The following is a 27,077-nucleotide window of genomic DNA, read 5'->3' on the forward strand; positions in this document are numbered from 1 at the left end:
TAACACATATAATGTCTCTGCTAGGAGGCTTCCCTCGATGGGAGAGGAAACCGAGGCTCAGAGAGGTAGCTGGCTTTGCTCACCATCACACAGCTCAGCCAGCACAGCAGAAATGGGAATCCAGTCTTTAGACTGGGAGTCCTGCCTCAAATTAACAACAACACCAAAGACAAAATGACAAAACATTTACACGGTGATCTGTAGTGTTTAAAGCACTTTCACATCATGGTCATATTTTATTCTTAAAATAATCCTGTGCAGAGGCAGGAAAGCTATTATTGTTCCTACTACTATGTCATGGCTCCCATGTCAAAGATGAGGAGATGGAAGCCCAAGGGGGTAAGTGGTTTAAACCAACAAGCTTATCTTAAAAGCCTCCAGTGTGCTCAGAACTGCGTGGTGATAAAATCAGCAAACCCTCGTGTAGGACACACTACATGCCAGGCACTGAGATGTAAGTTCTATGAATATGTCCATTTTACAGATGAGGACACTGGAGCCCAGAGAGGCTCCATGAGTTGTCTGAGGTCACACAGCTAGTGAGCAGTGTATGGAGGGAGAGGAACTCTGCAGCTGGGCTCCATGATCTGGGTTGTTAACCACCATGCTTTGCACTTCTGATGGCTACAGAGGAGTAGTGGCCCCTACCTTCAAGAAGCTCCAACGCACAGAACCCAGCCCGGCCATGGCTTGGTGGACAGGTCAGAGGACCTTGGGACCATGGGTTCTGAGCCAACTAAGGCATCCCTCTTTCTGATAAAGGGCTCTCTCAGCACACTCTCCCTTCCCAAAGTCGGCTCTGATACAGGGTGCTGCGGGGATCTAGGTATGGTCCTTCAATAGCAGTGGATGTTCCTCGGGCACTGCTTCTAGAGTCTGTTCTGGGCACCACTGCCCATCCCAGATACAACGGGTCAAAATTTTTGGAGGGTGGGACCTAGGAAGGGGCATTTTTTAAATTAAAAAATGTTATTGGAATATAATTGTGCAGCATTAGCTAAAACCTCTATCAAGTCACATAACAATCATTTCTGTGATGGGAACAATTAAGATCTAGTCGCCTAGAAACTTTGAAGTTTATAGTACATTGTTGTCTATAATGACTACGCTCTGCATGAGATCTCCAGGGCTTATTTATCTACTGATTGCAAGCTGGTACTGGAAGGGGCATTCTTAACAAGCACTTAGGTGATTCTTAAGGAGCCCTGATTATAGCATAAAGGACTAGGCAAGGCAGCTACTGGTTAGGGGGTAGGATTGGATCCGCCTCCATCCTCTGGGCCTGGAAAGGGCATTTTCCTAAAAGGACTGCCCTGAGCTGAGGGTTCCTTGTGAGGAGGGCTACGAGGTCAAGGGCACTCTCCCCGGGAGTGTAGGTCTACACCAGGGAGCAACTGTTACATTTTCAAGGAATGTTGTAAGCCAGCGGGCTTCCTGTTGGTAGCTTGAAATCAGCTGTAGTGGGAGTACTTCTATGGTGGGAATTGGCAAATGCTATAAATCAGAATGTTTCTTTCTTCTTGTTTTTCTCCTGGAAGAGCAGTTGTTAAACTTTGACCAGCATACCCCTCGCTCCACCTCTCTGGGCTCGGCGTCCCCCCATGTAAGAGGAGGACTTGGGGGCAGTTGAAACTTTCAGGCCAGCTTAATGCAGGCTTGCAGGGAGCCCTTTCTGACTGGGGGAGACCTCGTGAACCCAGGATCCCTTCCCTCCTCCCTTTCCTCTCATCTGCCTCCCTCTCTGTGCTGACTTAACCCGGCCTTCCTCGGGGTCCTGGTCAGACTCCCCCCATTGCTGCCTCTGTTTGTTGAGGCTGCAAGGTTATTATTTTGCTCCTTCCTGTTGACAACTGCATCGGAGGTTAGTGGGACTTCCAATTGCTTAACACGTTAGCTTTCTAGATATGGTACGCAACACCAAAATCAAACAAACGAACCCCCCATAACCGTAAGCTAAAAACTCGGCTCACCTTGACCCTTGTAAGTGCGCCTCTCACAGTAGCCTGGCTCTTCTGTGATAGAACATTTTCAGTGTGTGTCTATTCACCCAGCCCGGAGAGTGCCCTGACCTGCCTGCCACAGCTTTCCATAGCTGGGGCCACTTGAGCTCCACCTGCAGGCTCTGGGCACGATACCCATGCAGTGAGAGAAGCCCAGGGAAGGCTTGCATCGGGTCCTGTTCTGTTCCTGGTGCTGGAATCCTGCGTGGTCAACTGTTAAGACCCCATTTCTTCCATAACAGGCCCTTCAGGCCCTGGATCTCTGCTCAGTGCCCAGATCAGTGGCTGACTCCTAGGGCCAGCCTGCATCCCCGTATTCTGTTGGCCCCAGCATCCATGGTGTGTGGCTGGACCGTCTTTCTGAATGCCTGGCAGAATTCCCAGATGCTGCCTCCTTACAGCTCAGCTTGTCGCCTGACCCCTTCCGTCTTGCGCTGTCCCTCTCATTGTCGACTCTCCTGCTCTTCTTGGGAGGAATGATAGGTTTCAAGGTCCTGGCCCCTTCTCATCCTGGTCCGTCTCATTCCTAGAGAGCAGTAAAGCGCCCCTCTGCATTCTTCTTTTTCTAATAAGTTTATTTATTTATTTATTTATGGCTGCATCGGGTCTTCGTTGCTGCACGCAGGCTTTCTCTAGTTGCGGTGAGCGGGGTCTCCTCTTCGTTGCAGTGCGCGGGCTTCTCATTGCGGTGTCTTCTCTTATTGCGGAGCACGGGCTCTAGATGCGCAGGCTTCAGTAGTTGTGGCTCGTGGGCTCTAGAGCACAGGCTCAGCAGTTGTGGCGCACGGGCTTAGTTGCTCCGCGGCATGTGGGATCTTCCCGGACCAGGGCTCGAACCCATGTCCCCTGCATTGGCAGGCAGATTCTTAACCACTGCGCCACCAGGGAAGTCCCCTGAAGTCCCCCTCTGCATTCTTGATATCAACCAGGTTTAATCTCTGCACACTTCCGAAAGTTTCACACCTTCTCATTTACCCATTTTGCTCAGTAATTCTATTATCTGTCTGTTTTCATATCTGGCTCACCTCCCTGTCAAAATATGCTCAGCCTCGTCTAACATGCATGTGCAGGCACACAGACTAATAATAACAGCCCAGATCAGCCCCCTTCCTCCCACCCTGCAGCCCAGAGCAGGTGAACAATTGCTACCATGTGACTCCTGCACATTCCCAGAAAAATCCCTCGGCCATTTAAAGAGATCATAGGTGTGTCCTCTTCCACCCTGGAGGAAATTCATTGGTGAAATTGGAAGTGGCAGCAGCCACGTGACGGAGGAAGAGCATCCGGACTCAACCAGAAGATCAGCTTGAATTATGCCAGGGGAGGGCGGGCCTGGCCAGGTCTGAGTAATAAGGTAACTTGTTTCTTTTTTTTTTCCTTCACCAGGATACTTAAATATGGTTGAGTATTCATTCATTCATTTATCAAATATTAATATTTATCTCCTTCACCTTCTTCAAGCCATTGCTTAAATGTCACCTTATCAGCAAGATCTTCGTTGACCACTGTCTTCAAACCCCATCTCCAGCACTGTTCCACATTCTTCATCCCTCACCCAACTTTACTGTTCTCCACAGCTCATACCATCAACTGACCCGTGATATTTTTCCTCATTTGTTTGTTGATGGTGTGTTTCCCTCCACTAGTCTGTAAGCTCCATTAGAGCAGAGACTATGCAGGACAGTGCCTAGGGCAGTGGCCTAAATCCCAGTAATCTCAGAATGTTCAGTTTTGTCTATGTTCTGGAAAACATGTCATGTCTTACTGAAACAATGTCTGCCCCTTCCAGAGGAAATTGGTATCCTTGTTCCCCTAAAATTGTATCATATCAGCAACTAGCTAATCCATGGTGCTGGAATCCTCCCATTTCTCTTCCCTTCAGAGTATTTAAGAAGAGAGATTTTGGAGCCAAATTATCTGAGTTGGAATCCTGTTCTGTCATTTACTAGATGTGTGATCACAGATAACTTACTTCTCTGTGCCTTAGTTTCCTCATCTGTAAAATGGGAATAATGCACAGATCAACCTCACAGAACTATGATGAAGATTCAGAGAGTTGGTATTGGTAATGGGCTTAAGATAGTGCCCAGTCTACAATGAAGACTATATAAATGTTTGTTAAATTTCCTCCACTCTCCCATTGCTGATTGCTTCTCCCTCCTAACTCTCTCCTACCCAAGAACTTTCCACAGTGGAAGAACTAAGGTAGAGTGGCATCCTTTCTATGGGAAATGTTGCCATTAGAATTTCAGTGGAGGCAATGGGGGTGTGAGCAGATTGGATTATAGTCCCCAACTCTTTGCTCCCTCCCAGTCAGAGGATTCCATGCCCCCATCCATTGTCATTAGACACACTCGTGTAAACAAAGACGAACAAAGAGTTTGCTCACTCCCCAACTCTATAAAGATGAAGTTGTCAGCCACTGCAGTGCACCCTAAGAGGAACAGAGGATGAAAAATGGGATGAGGCACTTGGCTTTGGAAAAACAGCCCCTTGGATGGTTGGATGCACAGATCGGGGAGAATTTTAATGAACCCAGATTCTTGCATCTTCCCACACGTAGAAGAGTAAAAAAATCATTAACTTGAGATATCCATTCTTGTGACCAGCAGTAATCTTATTTTTTTTCAATTTTTATTGAAATATAGTTGGTTGATTTACAATGTTGTGTTAGTTTCAGGTGTACAGAAATGTGATTCAGTTAAATCTATCTATCTATCTATCTTAGATTCTTTTCCATTATAGGTTATTGCAAGATATAAGTATAGTTGCCTGTGCTATAGAGTAGGTCTTTGTTGTTGGTTATCTATTTTATATATAGTAGTGTGTGCATTTCAGCATTAATCTTTTACAAGATGTATACTGAATTGCATGTATTTCCTAGCCAAGAATCATATATAAACTCTCTCCTCCTTTACCTCTTCAGAAAGGTTCCCTCCGAGCTACTGAGGGGCTGTCTCCCAGGTTGTAGTCCTCAGTAAGGTCCTTGAATAAAACTTAAACTCACAACTCTTACGCTGTGTGTTTTTCTTTAAGGCTTCCCATGCGCCCTGTGGGTGGAGTACACATCTCATCTCAATGAATTTGGACTTGGCCACATGAAAAACTCTAGTCAATGGAATGTGAGTGGTTGTGATTGTTTTTGCTGTATCCAAACAGAGCCTTACATACAATTGCATGGTATTGTATTTATTGGCTGAGGCCTTCCTGCTCTAGTTCTCCATATGTCCTCCGGATGTGCCACATGGTACCTACTCCCTCCATCTGGGTTCCAGAATGAGAAAACAGGTGGAGCCCAGATAAGCTCAGCTGAGTCCAGCCAACCCCAGCAGAGCCACGGCCAACCTACTGCTGAGCCACAGTCCTTACGTAAAGGGAGCAAAAGGGAAATGTGTTGTCAGCCACTGAGAGAGCATCATTTGTTACCACTGCAGAACTGACTAATCCAGGGCAAGAGCAGTAGGAGGAGAACATATGTCTCACAAGACTGTTCAAACGAGATTATTTTTTCACAGAGGGATCTCTGTGTGTGTTATATATGTGTCTGTGAATGTGCTGTTCATCCAAACACAAAACAACTTAAATAATCATCACTCTTATATTGGTAACAACCTGGTCTACTATGTATATTTCCATTGCTAGAAATGTGGTCTTGGGAAGTGAGAAGGGAAGCTAAAAACAAAATTAAAAACAATAAATTGTTGACCAACTGGCATTACTGCTCTGGCTCCCTGGTTATTTGTCTCAAGAGGAAATGAACAGCAGGATTTCTAGAATCATGGCATTTTGGATATGAAAGGAGCCAAAAGACATGGAAGGATTCTGATCCAACCTCTCCCTTTTACAGGTTGGGCAACTAAGGCCTGGAGAGATGAAGTGCTTTGGCCAAGTGCCTGATGGGAGAATCTTTAGAGCACTGAGAGCAGGCTGTGTGCATATCTGAGAAAGTTGCAATATCTAAGAAGAAATTTTCAAGAATGTGTCGAAAGCATTTTTCCTCTCTAATTCCTGCTTTTTTCTACATCTCGGTTAGAATCCTGGGAGACCACAGGAGTAGTAAAAGCTTCTAGTGTCCATCAGAATTTGGTTCTCCTTTTCCTTCTGGGCAGAGAGTTAAAGTTTGCTTCATGGGCTCCCCTTTAGTTAGACAGAGACAGGTGAAGGAGTTGGGGCCACTGAAAGTGGGCAGAAATGATGTACTTTTCGTCTAGTCCTGGTCTATAAGATATTCACACATTCTCTCTCTCTCTCTCTCTCTGATCCATTACTGCCCAGAGGATGATGAAATGGAAGACTTCAGTCGTATGGGCTTAGTACAGCCCATAGATGGAAGGGTCCTGCGTCCTCTTCTGATGCCCACTGGACTGGGACATGGGTGAGAAACAAATTTTGGTTGTTAAGCTTCTGAGACAGAGAGAGGTTGGGTGTTATAATGACTAGCCTTACCTAGATGACTAATCCAGGGATAATCCAGAGACAATCAATGCAGCTTAGTTTAGATGGTAACTACCGTATTTAACCAAGTAGAAGAGCTGTAAATAAGAAGGAAGCCCCTGACATCTGGCCCATTGCCACTGTTCCTTCTTGAATACCATCATCAAAGTCTCCGAGTAACCTGTGCCTTGCTTCCTCTGCATTTTCAGCCCCACACACTGTCACATTCATACGTGTCCACAGGTGTTCAACAACACTTGTTGATGGCTGACTGACTACTTTTATAAAGCCATACACAATATATTATTTTGATTCACAGATCCATTGAAAGAGCACTTGACTTGAGCTCTACAATACATTCTTCCCATTAAGCAATAGGCCCTCCATATTACTGAGGGCTATGTTCTGAGACCTTATGGATTCTTCCAGTAAAGCTGCTCGTGTTCATCAATTCAAACTCTAGGACAGATGGGGGACAAAGCCAACTGAGATGTGGTTGCTGGATAAGTGAGCTTTGAATAGCGATGCACTTGTGTAGCCCAAAGTAAGACAACAGCACTTAGAAAAAGAGAATATAATATGCCTAACGCCTTAAAACGTAAGTGCTATTGTCAATTATAAAAGAATCCCTCTATAGATTTCTTAATAAGTCCACCATCCTATTAGTGTATATTAACAACCAGTAGGCCCAACTCCCAATTGGTTGCTAGGTTTCCTGTGTCAGTGCATTTGCACATGGAAATAGAAAGGCCCACGCAAACGTCTGCGTATTTGGCTACCGTGACATTGGCCTGGCAGGACCCAGTAAATCATCGTTGACTCACTGCTTTACAATAATAGCATCACCTCTTTGTGCAACGTGTAGTTGACAGTGTGTCTTCCAGACAACCCTCTCTGAGATTACCAAGGAAAAAAAAAGATTAGGAAGTCCGTATCTAAAAGTTTAGTCAATTTCTCCTTATCTTTGTAAACATTCTTGTAATATTATCCATAATGATTTTTCATCCTTGGCCTGGCAGCCATCCCATACCATGCTTCTCAACTCAGCTTCAGAGACAGAAATTAATTTTAATATTATGACAAGAACAATATAATTTGGAAGGGAAGTTTGCTGATACCTCCAGTTCTGTCAATTACCAACTTATTTACAAGTCAAAATATAAGTGGCTTGGGATGCTTTTATGGGAGTGCCTCAGCAGAGGGACTGATCTGCACCTGGATGTCTGGAATGCCTTTCTGAATGTCCTTGATTGCTTAAAAAACTACAAATAGAACTACCATATGACCCAGCAATCCCACTACTGGGCATATACCCTGAGAAAACCATAATTCAAAAAGAGTCATGTACCGCAACGTTCATTGCAGCACTATTTACAATAGCCAGGACATGGAAGTAACCTAAGTGTCCATCGACAGATGAATGGATAAAGAAGATGTGGCACATATATACAATGGAATATTACTCAGCCATAAAAAGAAATGAAATTGAGTTATTTGTAGTGAGGTGGATGGACCTAGAGACTGTCATACAGAGTGAAGTAAGTCAGAAAGAGAAAAACAAATACCGTATGCTAACACATATATATGGAATATATATATGGAATCTAAAAAAAAAATGGTTCTGATGAACCTAGGGGCAGGACAGAAATAAAGACACGGACGTAGAGAATGGACTTGAGGACACAGGGAGCGGGAAGGGTAAGCTGGGATGAAGTGAGAGAATGGCATGGACATATATACACTACCAAATGTAAAATAGATACTAGTGGGAAGCAGCCGCATAGCACAGGGAGGTCAGCTCGGTGCTTTGTGACCACCTGGAGGGGTGGGAGAGGGAGGGTGGGAGGAAGGGAGGCGCAAAAGGGAAGAGATATGGGGATATATGTATACATATAGCTGATTCACTTTGTTATAGAGCAGAAACTAACACAACTTTGTAAAGCAATTATACTCCAATAAAGATGTTTAAAAAAAAAAAAGACCCATTATAATCCCCGCCTTTTCTTTCAGACTCTGTGCATGTTCCAGACACACAGAGCTGAAGTGTGGCCAGTGAGTCAGTCTGGGAAGAGCAGCAGATAATGTTCCCTTTAATACCCTGGGCAGTTCAGAAGAGCGGTTTCCTGCTTAGGAAAGTCCTCAGGAGCACTTACATGCTTACTGAATGAGGGATGAGTGAACCAAGGGTCGCAGCCTCCAACAGGTTGTCTTCGTTCTCAGTCTTTACCCCTCTGGAGGTCACATTTAGCCCCATGTCACTTCATGGATTAACAGGAACAAGGATTTTGTGGGTGGACAGGTTCCCCATATCACGGCAGACCCTTGGCCAGATTCCTTATCAGGCATCTCCGTCTTCCCCTCCAAAGTTCTTCTCCTTGTCAGTTGCCTTGTCTTACCCCTTTATCTTCCTTTCACTCCGCTCTAAATCCCCTTGGCAGTCCCAAGCCATCCTGCTCTCCCTCAACTTCTGTGTCTCACAGACTAAAATACCAGGCTGATATCTAGAGAAATAACCATGAGCATTCCTCAGAGTATGCCCCATGGGGCAAGTCCTCCCACCACATGCCTTGTTATAGCCTTTGCCCCACAGAAACGGCTCCCTTTCTATGCAGGCACAGGGCTGCATGGAAAATGTGATCTCTCCATGCTGTTTCAGAAGCAATAAAGATTGACACATGGCTGCCCACTCAAAAGCCCAGCTGCCTCCTTCGCCTCAATTTCAGCTTTCCTTCCTGCAGGCAGGGACTTCCTTGGGTCTCCCCAAAGCGGGGGATGCCCTGTCCACAGAGCACCCAGGACCTGACCCTATCATAGAACTGATAATGAAACCTGATTTATCTTTCTTCCTGAACCTGCCCAGGCCGGTAGCTCATGTATGTCAAGAACAGTGTTTATTATTTTATTAGTTTTTCTTCTATGTTCCTCATCCTTAATATAAATCTCAATAAATGGTTTTGAATAAATAAATGTATTGGGTGTCAGCTGCATTTAGAGGGAAGTTGGTAAGGATTTTATGCTCTAATGGGCTCTAAATCATTGGCGTACGTGGTTGAGAGGGTAATGCCTTGTCTATATTGGGTGGTTTAAAAATTGATAATAATGGCGATGTGTGTTTTGATGGGATTTCCAATTTTCAAAGTATTTTCTTATAAAATATTTATTTTATTCTTTTCCCAACACTGTGAGGTTTCTGGATGGTATCACTGAGTTTGCAAATGCTTGTGGCTATTCAACAGTAGAGGCGGGGCTGGCAACTTGCCTTCTGAGTGTAAATTGGTGAACTCTTTCTGGTAATACATGTTAAAGCCTTAAGAATGTAGATACACTTTTTTTTTTTTAGAACAGTATACATAGTTGCCTGTCATTTTATTTTTTCTCTTTATTTTTAACATCTTTATTGGAGTATAATTGCTCTACAATGTTGTGTTAGTTGCTGCTTTATAACAAAGTGAATCAGCTATACATATACATACATCCCCATATCTCCTCCCTCTTGCGTCTCCCTCCCACCTTCCCTATGCCACCCCTCTAGATGGGCACAAAGCACCGAGCTGATCTCCCTGTGCTATGCAGCTGCTTCCCAGTAGCTATCTATTTTACATTTGGTAGTGTATATATGTCCATGCCACTCTCTTCGTCCCAGCTTACCCTTCCCCCTCCCTGTGTCCTCAAGTCCATTCTCTACGTCTGCGTCTTTATTCCTGTCCTGCCCCTAGGTTCATCAGAACTATTTGTTGTTGTTGTTGTTTTTAGAGTCCATATATATGTGTTAGCATACGGTATTTGTTTTTCTCTTTCTGACTTACTTCACTCTGTATGACAGACTCTATGTCCATCCATCTCACTACTAATAACTCAATTTCGTTTCTTTTTATGGCTGAGTAATGTTCCATTGTACATATGTGCCACATCTTCTTTATCCATTCATCTGTCGATGGACACTTAGGTTGCTTCCATGTCCTGGCTATTGTAAATAGAGCTGCAATGAATATTGTGGTACATGACTCTTTTTGAATTATGGTTTTCTCAGGGAATATGCTCAGTAGTGGGATTGCTGGGTCGTGTGGCAGTTCTATTTTTAGTTTTTTAAGGAACCTCCATACTGTTGTAGATACACTTTGAATTGGAAAATACACTTCTAGAAATTTATCCAAAGGAAAAGAAATGTGCAAAAACAATTTTGTACACACACAAAACATCCCCCCTGTGCTATTTATAAAAAAAGAATATTGGGAAAAAAATCTAAATATCAAATCATAAAGGCTTATTTAACTAGATCATGGTATAGATATTCAGCAAAATATTGTCTAATTTTAAAAATAATGTGATAAAACTTTTAATGATATGGAAACATGTGAAAGAAAGAAGATAACTGGGTACAGAAAGTGGATGTGTTTGACCTCAATTCTAACATATGTATCTCCATATGTGCACAGAAGAAAAACTGGGAATATATATATGCACCCGGTATATTAGCAGTGGTTATCTCTGGGAGGATGATTCTAAAATTAAAAAATATTATTTTTGTAATAAAATAAAGTGTTACTAAAATACCTAAATAAAATTAAAAGTTATTACTTTTATAATTGAGGGGGAAAATCCCAATAAAAATTTTAACACCATAAAAACAATCACTTCACGGACACCTGGCGTTTTGGAATGTAAATACATGGACGGAGTCCCCACTAGGGTGAGGTACAGACATTGGTTATATGTGTCATGGAACAATTTTCAGTTGCTGACAGCCAGCCTCCCTGTGTTAATTAGTGGTTGTGTCTGAGCACGTGACCCATCTCTTGGGCAATAAAGAGGGGTTTCAACATTTCTTGTTGTCCTGCTCACTTGTTTTTAAGAACTCCCTCCACTTCTCAGAATTCCATTATTATGTCCATCTTAGGGTTATTTTAAATCCTCTGGGGCAACTAGCTATTATTTGCCATTAAGCTTCTGACAAGTGGATGAGAGGCAATTTCATGGAAAAACCCCTTGCACTGAGCCTCAGAAAAGGGTGCGTCATCTTATTAAAACGGAGTTTAAGAAGTTCAGCTGGGTTCTCTCTGCGAAGCTGTGTACTTGTTTTACCCTGGCCCCTCAGCTTCTGGTCATCCTTGGGATACGAAGCAAAAGGAATTAGAAGTTTAAAGTGTGGAAAAGAAGGAAAGAAGGTGGAGAAAGTGGGAGAATCTGGAAGTCCAAAAGGTGGTAAGGAAGAGCGGCAGTTGGTGGACTCAAGGGTTAAAGCCCCACTGTCTTGTCTATGGCCAGAAATCTGAGCATCTCTGCCACATCCTGAAACCACTCCCAGTGCCAAAGTCTCTCTCTCCCCTTACCTTGCTCCCTCTTGTACCGGCACATCCTGTCCTTACCTGATTTAATCACCTGTTCTCACTCTTGTACGATATGTTCTTTCAAACTTCCTTCTTCATTCAAAGCATCTGGGCTACTTACACAGCAAGATAATTACTTGTCTCTCTTACTGGCTTATATTTACTCTATTTTTTCTTCTTTCCCCTTTACTCAGCTTCCCTCAGGAGCCCTCTCTTAGCAGAAAAGCCACCTGTCCAATCAAAGATGTAATGGCCAGGGATCTGAGCTAGGCTGGATCTGTGGGGAGAGCAAAAAGTACTCCCAGTGCAGACTCCTTGAGAGAAAAAGGAAGGAGGAATGAGAACCAGGGTTCACCCCTTTAAATGCATTTTCAGAAAACTTCAGGATGACTCTAGTTTAGTGGCTGGAACACCTATCCATCCATCCATCCATGCATCTTTCAAACGTCCACTGAGCGTCTCTGATGCAGCAGACATGGGCAGGGCCCTGATAATTTAGTCTTGTGCTAAAGCAACCCTCCTAGTACTTAGGCTGGTAGAGAAGAGAAAAGCTAGTATAACACTTTAGTGTAAATGACATAAGTATTAAGAAGGAACTCTGCAGGGGCCATGAGAGCCAAGAGCAGGCAGATTTGACCTACTCAAGGAGGTTGGGGCTTCCCTGGGGAGGCTACCTGAGGGATGACGAGTAGAAAGTCCCTCTTCTCTCTCTATTCACAGCCCTGCGTATAAATGGGTATGAGATGCTCCTGGTTGCTTCTCCAACAACCATTTCCCCTTTGTTTTTGTACACAGAGCCCAGTTTTGTCAGCTATCAGCTGTCCAGTCCCAGCGGATGGGGTGTTATCATTCTAAGGTAACTGTGGTAATCTCACTTCCCATTTATCTGTGATTGGTTTAGGACTGGTTATTCCACCCAGTTCTGGGCACTGAGACATGGCAGAAGTCTTCTGGGGTCTGCTGGGGAAGATTTTCCTCCCTGGTCAAAAGAGAGAGGGTGGAAGAGAAGGGTCCTCAGATAAAAAGAGTCTGGGTCCTTGGTTGTATTATGAGCTCCTAAAGCAAACCTGGGACTGGTTTTCTCAGGACTTTTTTGGTAAGTGTTACACGTCCATGGTTTAGTCTGCTTTTAGCCAGGCATCTGGCCTTTGGGGGATGATTTCATCAACGTCTGGCATGGACAGCTCTGTGGTCTAATTGGTGAAATGGGTATGTTTTCAACCCTAGTGGCCTACGGGTGGAAAAGGTGGATGTGAGTGAGAACTCTCAGTATGCTGCTGTGAAGGGAAGGAACAAAGTAGCTTGTGGCTGGGATATTGCTTTATTGGGCACGTTCAAAGTAATCATATCCTCCCGTTGCGGAGCACGGGCTCCGGACGCACAGGCTCAGCGGCCATGGCTCATGGGCCCAGCCACCCCGCGGCACGTGGGACCTTCCCTGACCGGGGCACGAACCCGCGTCCCCCGCATCAGCAGGCGGACTCCCAACCACTGCGCCACAAGGGAAGCCCTGCTTTATCTGTTTGAATATCCTTTTGATTTTTTTCTTTTTGGTTCTCTCGACAATGGCAGATTTAGTGCTAGGAGTCATTAAAAGTGGAAGTCCAATAATTACTCTGCCTATCTGTTTTTTGATGTGCATGTTCTGTCCAAGAAAATACAGAACCTGATTGGTTATTTAGCCATGTATGTAAATAGCTCCCACGTTGTGAGACATTTTCTCAACTTTGAGGAAAGTCATATATATTTGGCGCCAACCACTTTAAGTCCTGTAAATGGACTAATCTGATTCAGTTTTCTGGATATTTTTCTAGCAAACAAAAGCAACCCGCATGTTCCAGGGTCTCGCACTGCAGACTCAGAGTTTTGGGAGCCAGGAGAACTATATCTTCCTGCGTCTCGGGCACAGGAAGACAGACTTGGCAGCTCTGCTGCCCAGGCTGTCACGTGCGCCATTTCCTCAATGTTTGTCTGGGAGGGGGTCTTCCGGGAAAAGTCATATCCTTGTTCTCAGTCTAGTCCTTTGCTTGGCTGTTCGCAAGTGTTATTTGGTAATGAAGAGTCCACGAGATGGTCAGGCCTTGGGGCTGGATGTGAACTGATGTGCAGTATGATCCAGGTGGAGGTCACACACTTTGGGACTGGCACACTTAGGGATCTGGACAGGTACAAAATAACCCTCATTCACCCGAGAGGCGACGCAAGCTGCAGAAAGAATTGGACAGTGGTTTCTAGAGCTGGTTCTGCCATTTCTCAGTCAGATCGATTTGGGCCCATGTCTTCCTCTTTCTGAGATGAATTTCTTTTAATAGAAACTGTCGAGAGGGTCACATCTGTCTTGCTTTCCTCAGCCAACTATTGTGAGGATGAGATGAATTAAGGTTATGAAAATGCTCCACGGGACTGCAAGTGCTACGTGAGTGTGAACCCGTGGTCAGTAAGAGGTGAATGCTCCCAGATCCTCCACGTCTCTCTGACTCTTTGAGTGGAGGTCTAATTCCAGATGGAGAAGGTTCTCCTTTCTCCCTGAATGTCTTTTGATTTAGGAACTCCCAAGTATCCTTGCTTTAGGACTCTTGGTTACTGAGGGGCTGCCATGTGCCACCATGGTGATGATATCCCTTTGGCTGGGAGCCCAGTGACCCCTGTGTCCCTCTTGGCTCCGGATTCAGGACAGGGTCATTTGCTCCACAAGGAGCCGCAGATCCCAGGGGCCATACAATGGAGGAAATGGGGCCCAAAGTCAATGCCAACCGCTCCTTTAGTTGCAGGTGTCAACACCAAGAGCTTTGTGGTGGGGTGGCTTCATGTTTGTTCAGGGCTGGAGTCTGGGAAAAGCACACAAAGTTTGCCTTTGGTGCCCTTTTGCTTTCTCTTTCGAATTCTGTTCTCTCTCCTACTCCTCTCTGTCCTTCCCTACACAGAGGTAATTTCAGGCTCCCTCTGCTTCCCAGAACTCTGCGTTGGCAGTACCAGCAAAGTCAAGAGGAATTCCACACAACAGAACTCCCTACGGTGATGGAAATGGTCTATGTCTTCTCTGTCCAATACAGCACCCATAACCATATGTGACTGTCAAACATTTGAAATGTGGCCAGTGTGACCGAGGAATTGAATTTTTAATATTATTGAATTTCAATGAATTTACATTAAAATTACCACTTGAAGCCAGTGGCTAGTGTGTTCGACAGTGCAGGTCTGGAGCTCAATACCTTAATCATTTCAGTCCTTCCACTCCAATCACAACTAACCTGTCCTGCAGATGATGGATAAAGAAGATGTGGGACATATATACAATGGAATACTACTCAGCCATAAGAAAGAATGAAATAATGCCATTTGCAGCAACATGGATGCAAATAGAGATTATCATACTAAGTGAAGTAAGACAGAAAGAGAAAGACAAATACCGTATGATATCTCTTATATGTGGAATCTAAAATATGACACAAATGAACCTGTCTACAAAACAGAAACAGATGCCTGAACACAAAAAACAGACTTCTGGTTGCCAAGGGGAACGGGGTTGGGGAAAGGATGGAGTGTAAATTTGGGGTTAGGGGGGACCTTCAAGATGGTGGAGGAGTAAGACGTGGAGATCACCCTCCTCTCCACAAATACACCAGAAATACATCTACATGTGGAACAACTCCTACAGAACACCTACTGAACGCTGGCAGAAGACCTCAGACCTCCCAAAAGGCAAGAAACTCCCCACGTACCTGGGTAGGGCAAAAGAAAAAAGGAAAAAAGAGACAAAGAATAGGGACAGGACCTGCACCAGTGGGAGGGAGCTGTGAAGGAGGAAAGGTTTCCACACACTAGAAGCCCCTTGCAGGTGGAGACTTTGGGTGGCGGAGGGGGGAAGCTTCGGAGCCACGGAGGAGAGCGCAGCAACAGGGATGCGGAGGGCAAAGCGGAGAGATTCCTGCACAGAGGATCGGTGCCGACCAGCACTCACCAGCCCGAGAGGCTTGTCTGCTCACCCGCCGGGGCGGGCGGGGCTGGGAGCTGAGGCTCGGGCTTTGGACAGCTAGCTGGGAGAGAACTGGGGTTGGCGGCGTGAAACAGCCTGAAGTGGGCCAGTGCGCCATGGTTAGCCGGGAGGGAGTCCGGGGAAAAGTCTGGACCTGCTTAAGAGGCAACAGACTATTGTTTTGGGGTGCACGAGGAGGGGGGATTCAGAGCACCACCTAAAGGAGTTCCAGAGACGGGCGCGAGCCGCGGCTATCAGCACGGACCCCAGAGACGGGCATGAGACGCTAAGGCTGCTCCTGCAGCCACCAGGAAGCCTGTGTGCGAGCACGGGTCACTGTCCACACCTCTCCTCCCAGGAACCTGTGCAGCCTGCAACTGCCAGGGGCCCGTGATCCAGGGACAACTTCCCCGGGAGAACGCACGGTGCCCCTCAGGCTGGTGCAATGTCACGATGACGGCCTCTGCCACCGCTGGCTCGCCCCACATCCGTACCCCTCCCTCTCCCTGCCTGAGTGAGCCAGAGCCTCCGAAGCAGCTGCTCCTTTAACCCTGTCCTGTCTGAGGGAAGAACAGACGCTCTCAGGCGACCTACACGCAGAGGCGGGTCCAAATCCAAAGCTGAACCCCGGGAACTGTGTGAACAAAGAAGAGAAAGGGAAATCTCTCCCAGCAGCCTCGGGAGCAGAAGATTAAATCTCCACAGTCAACTTGATGTACCCTGCATCTGTGGAATAGCTGAATAGACAACGAATCATCCCAAATTGAGGTGGTGGACTTTGCGAGCAACTGTAGACTTGGGGTTTACTTTCTGCATCTAATTTGTTTCTGGTTTTATGTTTATCTTAGTATTTAGGGATTATTATCATTGGTAGATTTGTTTATTGATTTGGTTGCTCTTTTCCTTTTTTTAATTTACAGATTATATATATATATATTTTTTTTTCCCTTTATCTCTTTTAGTGAGTGTGTATGTGTATGCTTCTTTGTGTCATTTGTCTGTATAGCTTTGCTTTTACCATTTGTCCTAGGGTTCTCTCTGTGTTTTTTTTTTTTTTTTTTTTAGTATAGATTTTAGCACTTGTTATCATTGGTGTATTTGTTATTTGGTTTCGTTGCTCTCTTCTTTCTTTTTTCTTTTATTACCTTTTTATTTTTAAATTTATAATAATGTTTTTATTTTAATAACTTTATTTTTTTTAATTTTCTTTCTTCCTTCCTTCCATTCTTCCTTCCTTCCTTCCTTCCTTTGTTCTTTCTTTCTTTCTTTCTTTCTTTCTTTCTTTCTTTCTTTCTTTCTTTCTTTCTTCCTTCTTCCTTTCTTCCTTTCCTCCTTCCTTCCTTCCCTCCTTCCTTCCTTCCTTTCTTTCTCTTTTGTTCTCTTTCTCTCTCTCTTTGTTTCTCCCCCCCTTTTCTTCTAAGCCATGTGGCTGACAGGGACTTAATGCTGTGGCTGGCTGTCAGGCCTAAGCCTCTGAGGTGGGAGGGCAAAGTTCACGAAATTGGTCCACCAGAGACCTCCAGGCTCCATGTAATATCACACGGCAAAAGCTCTCCCAGAGATCTCCATCTCAACGCTAAGACCCAGCTCCACTCAACAACCAGCAAGCTACAGTGCTAGACACCCTATGCCAAACAACTACCAAGATAGGAACAAAACCCCACCCATTATCAGACAGGCTGCCTATTATCATAATAAGGCCACAGACACCCCAAAACACACCACTGGACATGGTCCTGCCCACCAGAAAGACAACGTTCAGCCTCATCCACCAGAACACAGGCACCAATCCCCTCTACCAGGAGGCCTACACAACACACTGAACCAACCTTAGCCACTGGGGGCAGACACCAAAAACAATGGGAACTATGAACCTGCAGGCTGTGAAAAGGAGACCCCAAACACAGTAAGTTAAGCAACATGAGAAGACAGAGAAATACACAGCAGGTGAAGGAGAAACATAAAACCCCACCAGACCAAACAAAAGAAGAGGAAATAGACAGTCTATCTGAAAAAGAATTCAGAGTAATGGTAGTAAAGGTGATCCAAAATCTTGGAAATAGAATGGAGAAAATATGAAAAACGTTTAACAAGGACCTAGAAGAATTAAAGAGCAAACAAACAATGATGAACAACACAATAAATGAAATTAGAAATTCTCTAGAAGGAATCAAGAGCAGAATAACTGAGGCAGAAGAACAGATAAGTGACCTGGAAGATAAACTAGTGGAAATAACTATGGCAGAGCAGAATAAAGAAAAAAGAAAGAAACGAATTGAGAACAGTCTTAGAGACTTCTGGGATAACATTAAATGCACAAACATTCAAATTATAGGGGTCCCAGAAGAAGAAGAGAAAAAGAAAAGGACTGAGAAAATATTTGAAGAGATGATAGCTGAAAACTTCCCTAATATGGGAAAGGGCATAGTCAATCAAGTGCAGGAAGCATAGAGTCTCAAATAGGATAAATCCAAGGAGAAACATGCCAAGACATATATTAATCAAACTATCAAAAAAAATAGAAAGAAAAAAAATAAAAGCAGCAAGGGAAAAATAACAAATAACAGACAAGGGAATCACCATAAGGTTAACAGCTGACCTTTCAGCAGAAACTCTGCAAGCCAGGAGGCAGTGACAAGAAATATTTAAAGTGGTGAAAGGGAAAATCCTACAACCAAGATTACTGTACCCAGCAAGGATCTCATTCAGATTAGATGGAGAAATTAAAACCTTTACAGAGAAGCAAAAGCTAAGAGAATTCAGCACCACCACACCAGCTTTACAACAAATGCTAAAGGAAATTCTCTAGGCAGGAAACACAAGAGAAGGAAAAGACCTATAATAACAAACCCAAAACAATTAAGAAAATGGTCATAGGAACATACATATTAATAATTACCTTAAATGTAAATGGATTAAATGCTCCAACCAAAAGACATAGACTGGTTGAATGGAGACTAAAACAAGACCCGTACATATGCTGTCTACAAGAGACCCACATCAGACCTAGGGACACATACAGACTAAAAGTGAGGGGACGGAAAAAGATACTCCATGCAAATGGAAATCAAAAGAAAGCTGGACTAGCAATTCTCATATCAGACAAAATAGACTTTAAAATAAAGGCTATTACAAGAGACAAAGAAGGACACTACATAATGATCAAGGGTTCAATCTAAGAAGAAGACATAAAAATTGTAAATATTTATGCACCCAAAATAGGAGCACCTCAATACATAAGAAAAATGTTAACAGCCAAAAAAGGGGAAATCGACAGTAAAGCAATCATAGTGGGGACTTTAACACCCCACTTTCACTAATGGACGGATCATCCAAAGGAAAATAAAGAAGGAAACACAAACTTTAAATGATACATTAAACAAGATGGACTTTTTGATATTTATAGGACATTCCATCCAAAAACAACAGAATACACATTCTTCTCAAGTGCTCATGGAACATTCTCCAGGATAGATCATATCTTGGGTCACAAATCAAGCCTTGGCAAATTTAAGAAAATTGATATCATATCAAGTATCTTTTCCGACCACAATGCTATGAGACTAGATATCAATTACAGGAAAAAATCTGGAAAAAATACAAACACACAGAGGCTAAACAATACACTACTGAATAACCAAGAGATCACTGAAGAAACCAAAGAGGAAATAAAAAAAAACACCTAGAAACAAATGACAATGAATACAAGATGACCCAAAACCTATGGGATGCAGCAAAAACAGTTCTAAGAGGGAAGTTTATAGCAATAAAATCCTACCTCAAGAAACAAGACACATCTCAAATAAACAACCTAAACTTACACCTACATCAATGAGAGAAAAAACACAAAAAACCCAAAGTTAGCAGAAGGAAAGAAATTATAAAGATCAGATCAGAAAAAAATGAAAAAGAAATGAAGGAAACAATAGCAAAGATCAATAAACCTAAAAGCTGGTTCTTTGAGAAGATAAACAACAATGATGAACCATTAGTGAGACTCATCAGGAAAAAAAGGGAAAAGACTCAAATCAATAGAATTAGAAATGAAAAAGGAGAAGTAACAACTGACACTGCAGAAATACAAAGGATCATGAGAGATTACTACAAGCAACTATATGCCAATAGAATGGACAACCTGGAAGAAATGGACAAATTCTTAGAAAAGCACAGCCTTCTGAGACTGAACCAGGAAGAAATAGAAAATATAAACAGACCAAACACAAGCACTGAAACTGAGACTGTGATTAAAAATCTTCCTACAAACAAAAGCACAGGACCAGATGGCTTCACAGGTGAATTCGATCAAACATTTAGAGAAGAGCTAACACCCATCATTCTCAAACTCTTCCAAAATGTAGTAGAGGGAGGAACACCCCCAAACTCAGTCTACGAGGGCACCATCACCCTGATACCAAAATCAAAGATGTCACAAAGAAAGAAAACTACAGGCCAATATCACTGATGAACACAGACGCAAAAATCCTCAACAAAATACTAGCAAACAGAATCCAATAGCACATTAAAAGGATCATACAACATGATCAAGTGGGATTTATGCCAGGAATGCAAGGATTCTTCAATATAGGCAAATCAATCAACGTGATAAACCATATTAACAAATTGAAGGAGAAAAACCATATGATCATCTCAATAGATGCAGAAAAAGCTTTTGACAAATTCAACACCCATTTATGATAAAAACCCTCCAGAAAGTAGGCATAGAGGGAACTTACCTCAACATAATAAAGGCCATATATGACAAAGCCACAGCCAACATCGTTCTCAATGGTGAAAAACTGAAACCATTTCCTCTAAGATCAGGAACAAGACAAGGTTGTCCACTCTCACCACTATTATTCAACATAGTTTTGGAAATTTTAGCCACAGCAATCAAAGAAGGAAAAGAAACAAAAGGAATCCAATTTGGAAAAGAGGAAGTAAAGCTGTCACTGTTTGCTGATGACATGACACTATACATAGAGAATCCTAAAGATGCTACCAGAAAACTACTAGAGCTAATCAATGAACTTGGTAAAGTAGCAGGATACAAAATTAATGCACAGAAATCTCTGATATTCCTATACACTGATGATGAAATATCTGAAAGAGAAATTAAGGAAACACTCCCATTTACCATTACAACAAAAAGAATAAAATACCTAAGAATAAACCTAGCTAAGGAGACAAAAGACCTGTATGCAGAAAACTATGACACTAATGAAAGGAATTAAAGATGATACAAACAGATGGAGAGATATACCATGTTCTTGGATTGGAAGAATCAACATTGTGAAAATGACTATACTACCTAAAGCAATCTACAGAGTCAATGCAATCCCTATGAAACCGTCAATGGCATTTTTCACAGAACTACAACAAAACATTTCACAATTTGTATGGAAACACAAAAGACCTCAAATAGCCAAAGCAATCTTGAGAAAGAGAAACTGAGCTGGAGGAATCAGGCTCCCTGACTTCAGACTATACTACAAAGCTACAGAAATCAAGACAGTATGGTACTGGCACAAAAACAGAAATATAGATCAATGGAACAGGATAGAAAGCCCAGAGATAAATCTATATACATATGGTCACCTTATATTTGACAAAGGAGGCAAGAATATGCAATGGAGAAAGGACAGTCTCTTTAATAAGTGGTGCTGGGAAAACTGGACAGCTACATGTAAAAGAATGAAATTAGAATACTCCCTAACACCATACACAATAATAAACTCCAAATGGATTAAAGACCTAAATGTAAAACCAGACACTATAAAACTCTTAGAGGAAAACATAGGCAGAATACTCTGTGACATAAATCACATCTAGATCCTTTTGGACCCACCTCCTAAATAAATGGAAATAAAAACAAAAATAAACAAATGGCACTAGTGAACCTTAAAAGCTTTTGCACAGCAAAGGAAATCATAAACAAGACAAAAAGACAACCCTCAGAATGGGAGAAAATATTTGCAAATGAAGCAACTGACAAAGGATTAATTTCCAAAATTTACAAGCAGCTCATGTAGCTCAATAACAAAAAAACAAACAACCCCAGTGCAAAAATGGGCAGAAGACCTAAACAGACATTTCTCCAAAGATGATATACAGATTGCCAACAAACACATGAAAGAATGCTCAACATCATTAATCATTAGAGAAATGCAAATCGAAACTACAATGAGGTATCACCTCATACCAGTCAGAATGGCCATCATCAAAAATCTATAGACAATAAATGCTGGAAAGGGTGAGGAGAAAAGGGAACCCTCTTTCACTGTTGGTGGGAATGTAAATTGATACAGCCACTATGGGGAACAGTATGGAGGTTCCTTAAAAAACTAAAAATAGAACTCCATAGGACCCAGCAATCCCACTACTGGGCATATACCCTGAGAAAACCATAATTAAAAAATAGTCATGTATGACAATGTTCATTGCAGGTTTATTTGCAAAGCCAGGACATGGAAGCAACCTAAGTGTCCATCGACAGAAGAATGGATAAAGAAGATGTGGCACATATATACAATGGAATATTACTCAGCCATAAAAAGAAACGAAACTGAGTTATTTGTAGTGAGGTGGATGGTCCTAGAGACTGTCGGAGTGAAGTAAGTCAGAAAGAGAAAAACAAATACTGTATGCTAACAGATATATGGCATCTAAAAATAAAAAAAGGGTTCTGAAGAACCTAGGGGCAGGAGAGGAATAAAGATACAGACGTAGAGAATGGACTTGAGGACATGGGAAGGGGGAAGGGTAAGCTGGGACGAAGTGAGAGAGTGGCATGGACATATATACACTACCAAATGTAAAATAGATAGCTAGTGGGAAGCAGCTGCATAGCACAGGTAGATCAGCTTGGTGCTTTGTGCCCACCTAGAGTGGGCACAGGGAGGGTGGGAGGGAGATGCAAGAGGGAGGAGATATGGGGATATATGTATATATATAGCTGATTCACTTTGTTATAAAGCAGAAACTAACACACCATTTTAAAGTAATTATACTCCAATAAAGATAAAGGTTGGGGTTAGCAGATGTAAGCTATAATATATAGAATGGATAAACCACAAGGTCCTACTGTATAGTACAGGAAAGTATATTTAATACCCTATGACAAACCATAATGGAAATGAATATAAAATAGAATGTGTATATATATATACACACATATATATATGTATATATATATACTTACATACATATAACTGAATCTCTTTTTTATACAGCAGAAATTAACACAACATTGTAAGTCAACTATACTTAAAAAAACCCAAGAAACAATTAACCTGGCCTGTGTCCCAACCTCAAGGTCCCCTTCTTAGAGAGGTACCAGCAAGCTAATCTGACAAACAAATTCCTATCCACGTATTAAGTTCTCACCCTTCTTAGGTAAATGCGTAGGTTTTGAACAATGCCGTGCTTCAGTCAGTGCAGAGGCTCAAATGATAGGCATTTGAAGGACTCTGGTAGGCAAGCACGGTGGGTGAAAAGATTATCGGCTTAGAGTTTTAGAGTGACCTCAATGCATACTCTATGGATGGGCCCATCCTCCCCAGTGCCCTGGGCTGCTTCGAAGTTCCTCCTAGTCTCTTGCAGTTTGGGGAGAGTTAAGGATAAAGATGTGTAGATGGGAGCCTGGGAAAGAGCTGGACGTGGGAGGGTTGGAATGGGCAGAGCCTAAAGGATGCCAACCTCCTGCAAGAGAACCTGGCATGCCATTCAGAGTGGCATCTGTTCCACTCTGGGGAGGAGGCGCCAGGGAGAGGTTGTTAGGGAGGGGTCATTACCACCGGACAGGATTGAAGGGTTAACAGTTCAAAGAGACCAGAAACCAGACTGAAGGCCACAAAATGGGCTGTGGGACTTCCGGTGGGGCCTCAGACGGGAAGTGTGATTCTCCTCTTAATTCTAATCCTCCTTTATAGGGAGCATTTTGTTTCCTCTGAATTCTTTTATGAACATTGCTTTCTGGATGTTCCTTTCACCCTGAAACTGAGCAGCGTTTCTGTTTCTCTTGGACAACCATGGGACTGCTCTCAAGTTCTTGCCTGTGTTTTCACAGATACCTACTGGTATCAGAAGCCAACACTTTCACAACAAACACTAGGTTGGGTAAAGGGTGGAGGCTAATGAGGGGTGGATGTGGTTTGTAAATAAGTATACATATAAATAAAAAAGAGTAGCCAACCCCCCCTGGTGCTTTGCGACGCCATTTAGATCAGGCTGTGATTTTCCAGACCTCATGAAGGGAAGGATTGCTCAAGCATTTAGTGTTACTCTGTCCTCTCTCGTTTGCCTTTCATTCAATCAAACCTCATGAGGCATTTGGCATCAAGGGGCAGAAGCCTAGGAAGAAGAAAGAAACTCCGAGAAGCTGGTGGTTTGGCTGGGTTGTTTCACCGGTTGCAGCGTTACCAGATAGTCCTGGGCTTTAAGCCAAAGGGTCTTGCTGTGAGGAAGCACTTTGACAACTTATGGCATCCCTTCTGCAAGTCCTTGCTATGTTTACTCGGAACACTGTAAATTTCAGTCTACTTGCGTGAAAAATACAAGTCTTGCTGGGCTGAGGTAATTTAGAGCAGGGGGGATTGTGGGGGATTTTGTCTCCCCCAACCCAGGGGATGCCTGGCAATGTCTGGAAACATGATTTTATTGCCACTACTGAGGGGAGGACTTTCTCCTCTCTGGAGCCCTAGGCGACATCTGAAGACATGGGTGATTTTCACAAGTGGGGTGGGGGTGGAATACTGGCATTTAATGAGTGGAGACCAGGGGTGCGGCTAAGCACGCTACAATGCACAAAACAGCCTCCGCTACAAAGAATTATCTGTCCTAGAATGTCAGCAGCGCTAAAGGTGAGAAACTCTGGCCCCGAGGGAAAGCCCAGGCTTGGTTCTTGACACTGACGTATCAGATGGTCCTCAAAGGACCATCACTTTTCAGTATTGGGGAACAAGTACCCTGGAGTGACCTCAGGAAATCCTAGGATAATTCTCATCTACCCATGACCTAGTCAGTTTCATATCTTCATGAGTCCTTAACTTAACATGCTCTGAAAGAGAGAGTGCATCCTCAGGGTGACATGTGCCAAGTTGGTCTCAGAGGTCAAGATCCCATTTTTCTGTAGTACATACAGAGGGTAGCCTTGAGGCTTGGTTTCTCCATCTGTCAAATGGACTCATAATACTTCACGACCTATTTATCAGCTGGGCCTGGTATCCTAGGGAGATGGAGTTGGAGCATAGTATTTGATCCGGTATGAAGGGGGAATATGCGAGTTAAGTACATCTACCCAACTCCGACTCCAAAATGGCAATAGGATATTGTAGGTGGGGAGAGGCAAACAACAACCTGTGAGATCCAAGTCAGTAGATTGTGCCTGGGGTTCAGTGGGTCATGGGACCAGGAAGTGATTTTCCCTGCCGATGGTAGATAGGGAAGATGCAGAGCCCAGCATGTCTGAGTCTTTCCATGAGGACTGTCAGTGGGCTGAGAGGAAGGGGACATGCAGTTGTGGCAATAGTAGGGGCTGAAGGGGACACAGAAAGCCATGGCAAGAATTTATGCAGAGCTGCTTGGGAAAACAAAAGCAAATACAATATTTCTTTTTCTGATTTTAAACGAATAACACAGTCATTGTTGAAATTGTCTCAAGTACAGACAACTATGAAGAGAAAATTAAAATCTCCCATAAATGCACCATGAGGAGATATCAGCTATTAATAGGTGTGGTATTTTCCTTGAGAAAAACAGAGAAGGGTTTTCTGGGCAGAATAGGCTGGGGAGATCAAAAAAGTCTTTGAGAATAGCAGAATGCAACAATGTGGATGTTGACTGGTTCGGAACTATTCTCTCCGAGAGCCAAGAGAGAAGAGTCCTTTCCTGAGCCTGGATGAAGCGCACAGTAGGACAGTTGGGCGATGTGTCAAGTTCCCCTTACCTCAAGGTTCATGTAGAAAGCATCCTTAGCATTCGCCTCCATGAATAGAAGAGTTCTTTAGCTGAAAGAGGAAATGACTCATTTTAGCTCAAAGATGATAAAACAGGAGATGCCATTTCTCACTCACTTTGCAGCAATAGCATGACTGAAATCACTGCCCTTCAGTGATGGCATAAGACACCTCTAGTTTGTTTTTTTTTTGAATTAGTTTTCTATCAACCTTATTATGAAGTAATTTCAAACATAGAAAAGTTGCAAAAATACTGAAAAAAGTTATATTCCCTTTACCCAGATACTCTAATTATTAATACTTTACATTTGGTTTATCATACTCTTTCTTCTTTTTGTTTTTTAATTTTTTGGCCACACCATGCACCATGTGGGATCTTCAATCCCGACCAGGGATCAAAGCTGCATGCCCTGCAATGGAAGCCCAGAATCTTAATCACTGGACCTCCAGGGAAGTCCCTATCATTCTCTTTCTTTTCTGTATACACAAATGATTATTTTTATTGAATCATTTGAAAATAAGTCATGATGTCTCTTCACCCTCTAATATTTCTGTTGTGTTTTCTTAAGAGCAAGGGCATTCTCTTATAGAACCATAATGTAATGTCTAAAATCAGAAAATTAACGTTGATATAGTACTATTATCTTATCTACAGATCTTCCTAATATGTTGCCAGTTATCCTAATCGGGATTTGACTTTGTGAAATTTGGCCCTGGAGACGTTGAATGAAATTTATTGACATATGCTGCCACAGCCATGGCTGAACTGGGAATTTGGCCACTCCAGCTCAAAGCTCAAGTTTGATTCTATCTCATGGGTTCATACGAGCATTGGCAGAAGCCTGCTTTTCGAGATGTGAATAATTTTTGGTAGTGACAGGCTTGTTCCCTGGGCTGTTGCGTGTGGGCTTATATCAGCTGGGCTATGCCCATCTGGAATCATGGTTCCCATCTTGTTCCTTCCAATATATCTGGCTCTAGGTTTTGTCTAAGACATCTTAAACCCTGAGGACTAACTGGCCTGGGTCTGTGAGGCATGAGGTGACAACTGCTAATAGTATGGATCTGAGTTAGAACAAAAATGATTTCAGGACTTGAATACAAATTAGGCTCCTATATGTGTGCAGTTACTTTGTAAAATTTGCTTTGATATATAGACAACAATTCCTAATTTAGTGCTCAGTTTTCTCTTGCACATTCCATGCGAAAACAAACAATCTAACCAGAGTAGCAGGCCAAATAATACTTTTAAATAATTTCTATGTTTTCAAAATCCAGAATCTTGGGGATTATTGTTCAAGGAATCCAGGGCTGAGTGTTCTCCATGCTGACACCCCTGGAGAAGGAAGTGCAAGGAAGGCAGCAGAAGGAAGGCAGCTGTGGATTG

The 27,077-nt window shown here is 43.0% G+C and overlaps 1 protein-coding gene across 1 annotated transcript in view; it reads right to left on the reverse strand.

The window, feature by feature from the left end:
- PRLR (prolactin receptor) overlaps positions 1-27,077 on the reverse strand; it is a 61,405-nt gene that overhangs the window by 24,172 nt on the left and 10,156 nt on the right. The window contains exon 2 of the mRNA XM_060295407.1: positions 25,681-25,741. The gene's annotated coding sequence lies outside the window, so the exon portion shown is untranslated. The remainder of the gene's footprint in view (positions 1-25,680; positions 25,742-27,077) is intronic.

Source organism: Globicephala melas, chromosome 3 (genome assembly GCF_963455315.2).
Source record: "Globicephala melas chromosome 3, mGloMel1.2, whole genome shotgun sequence".
Classification (NCBI taxonomy): domain Eukaryota; kingdom Metazoa; phylum Chordata; class Mammalia; order Artiodactyla; family Delphinidae; genus Globicephala; species Globicephala melas.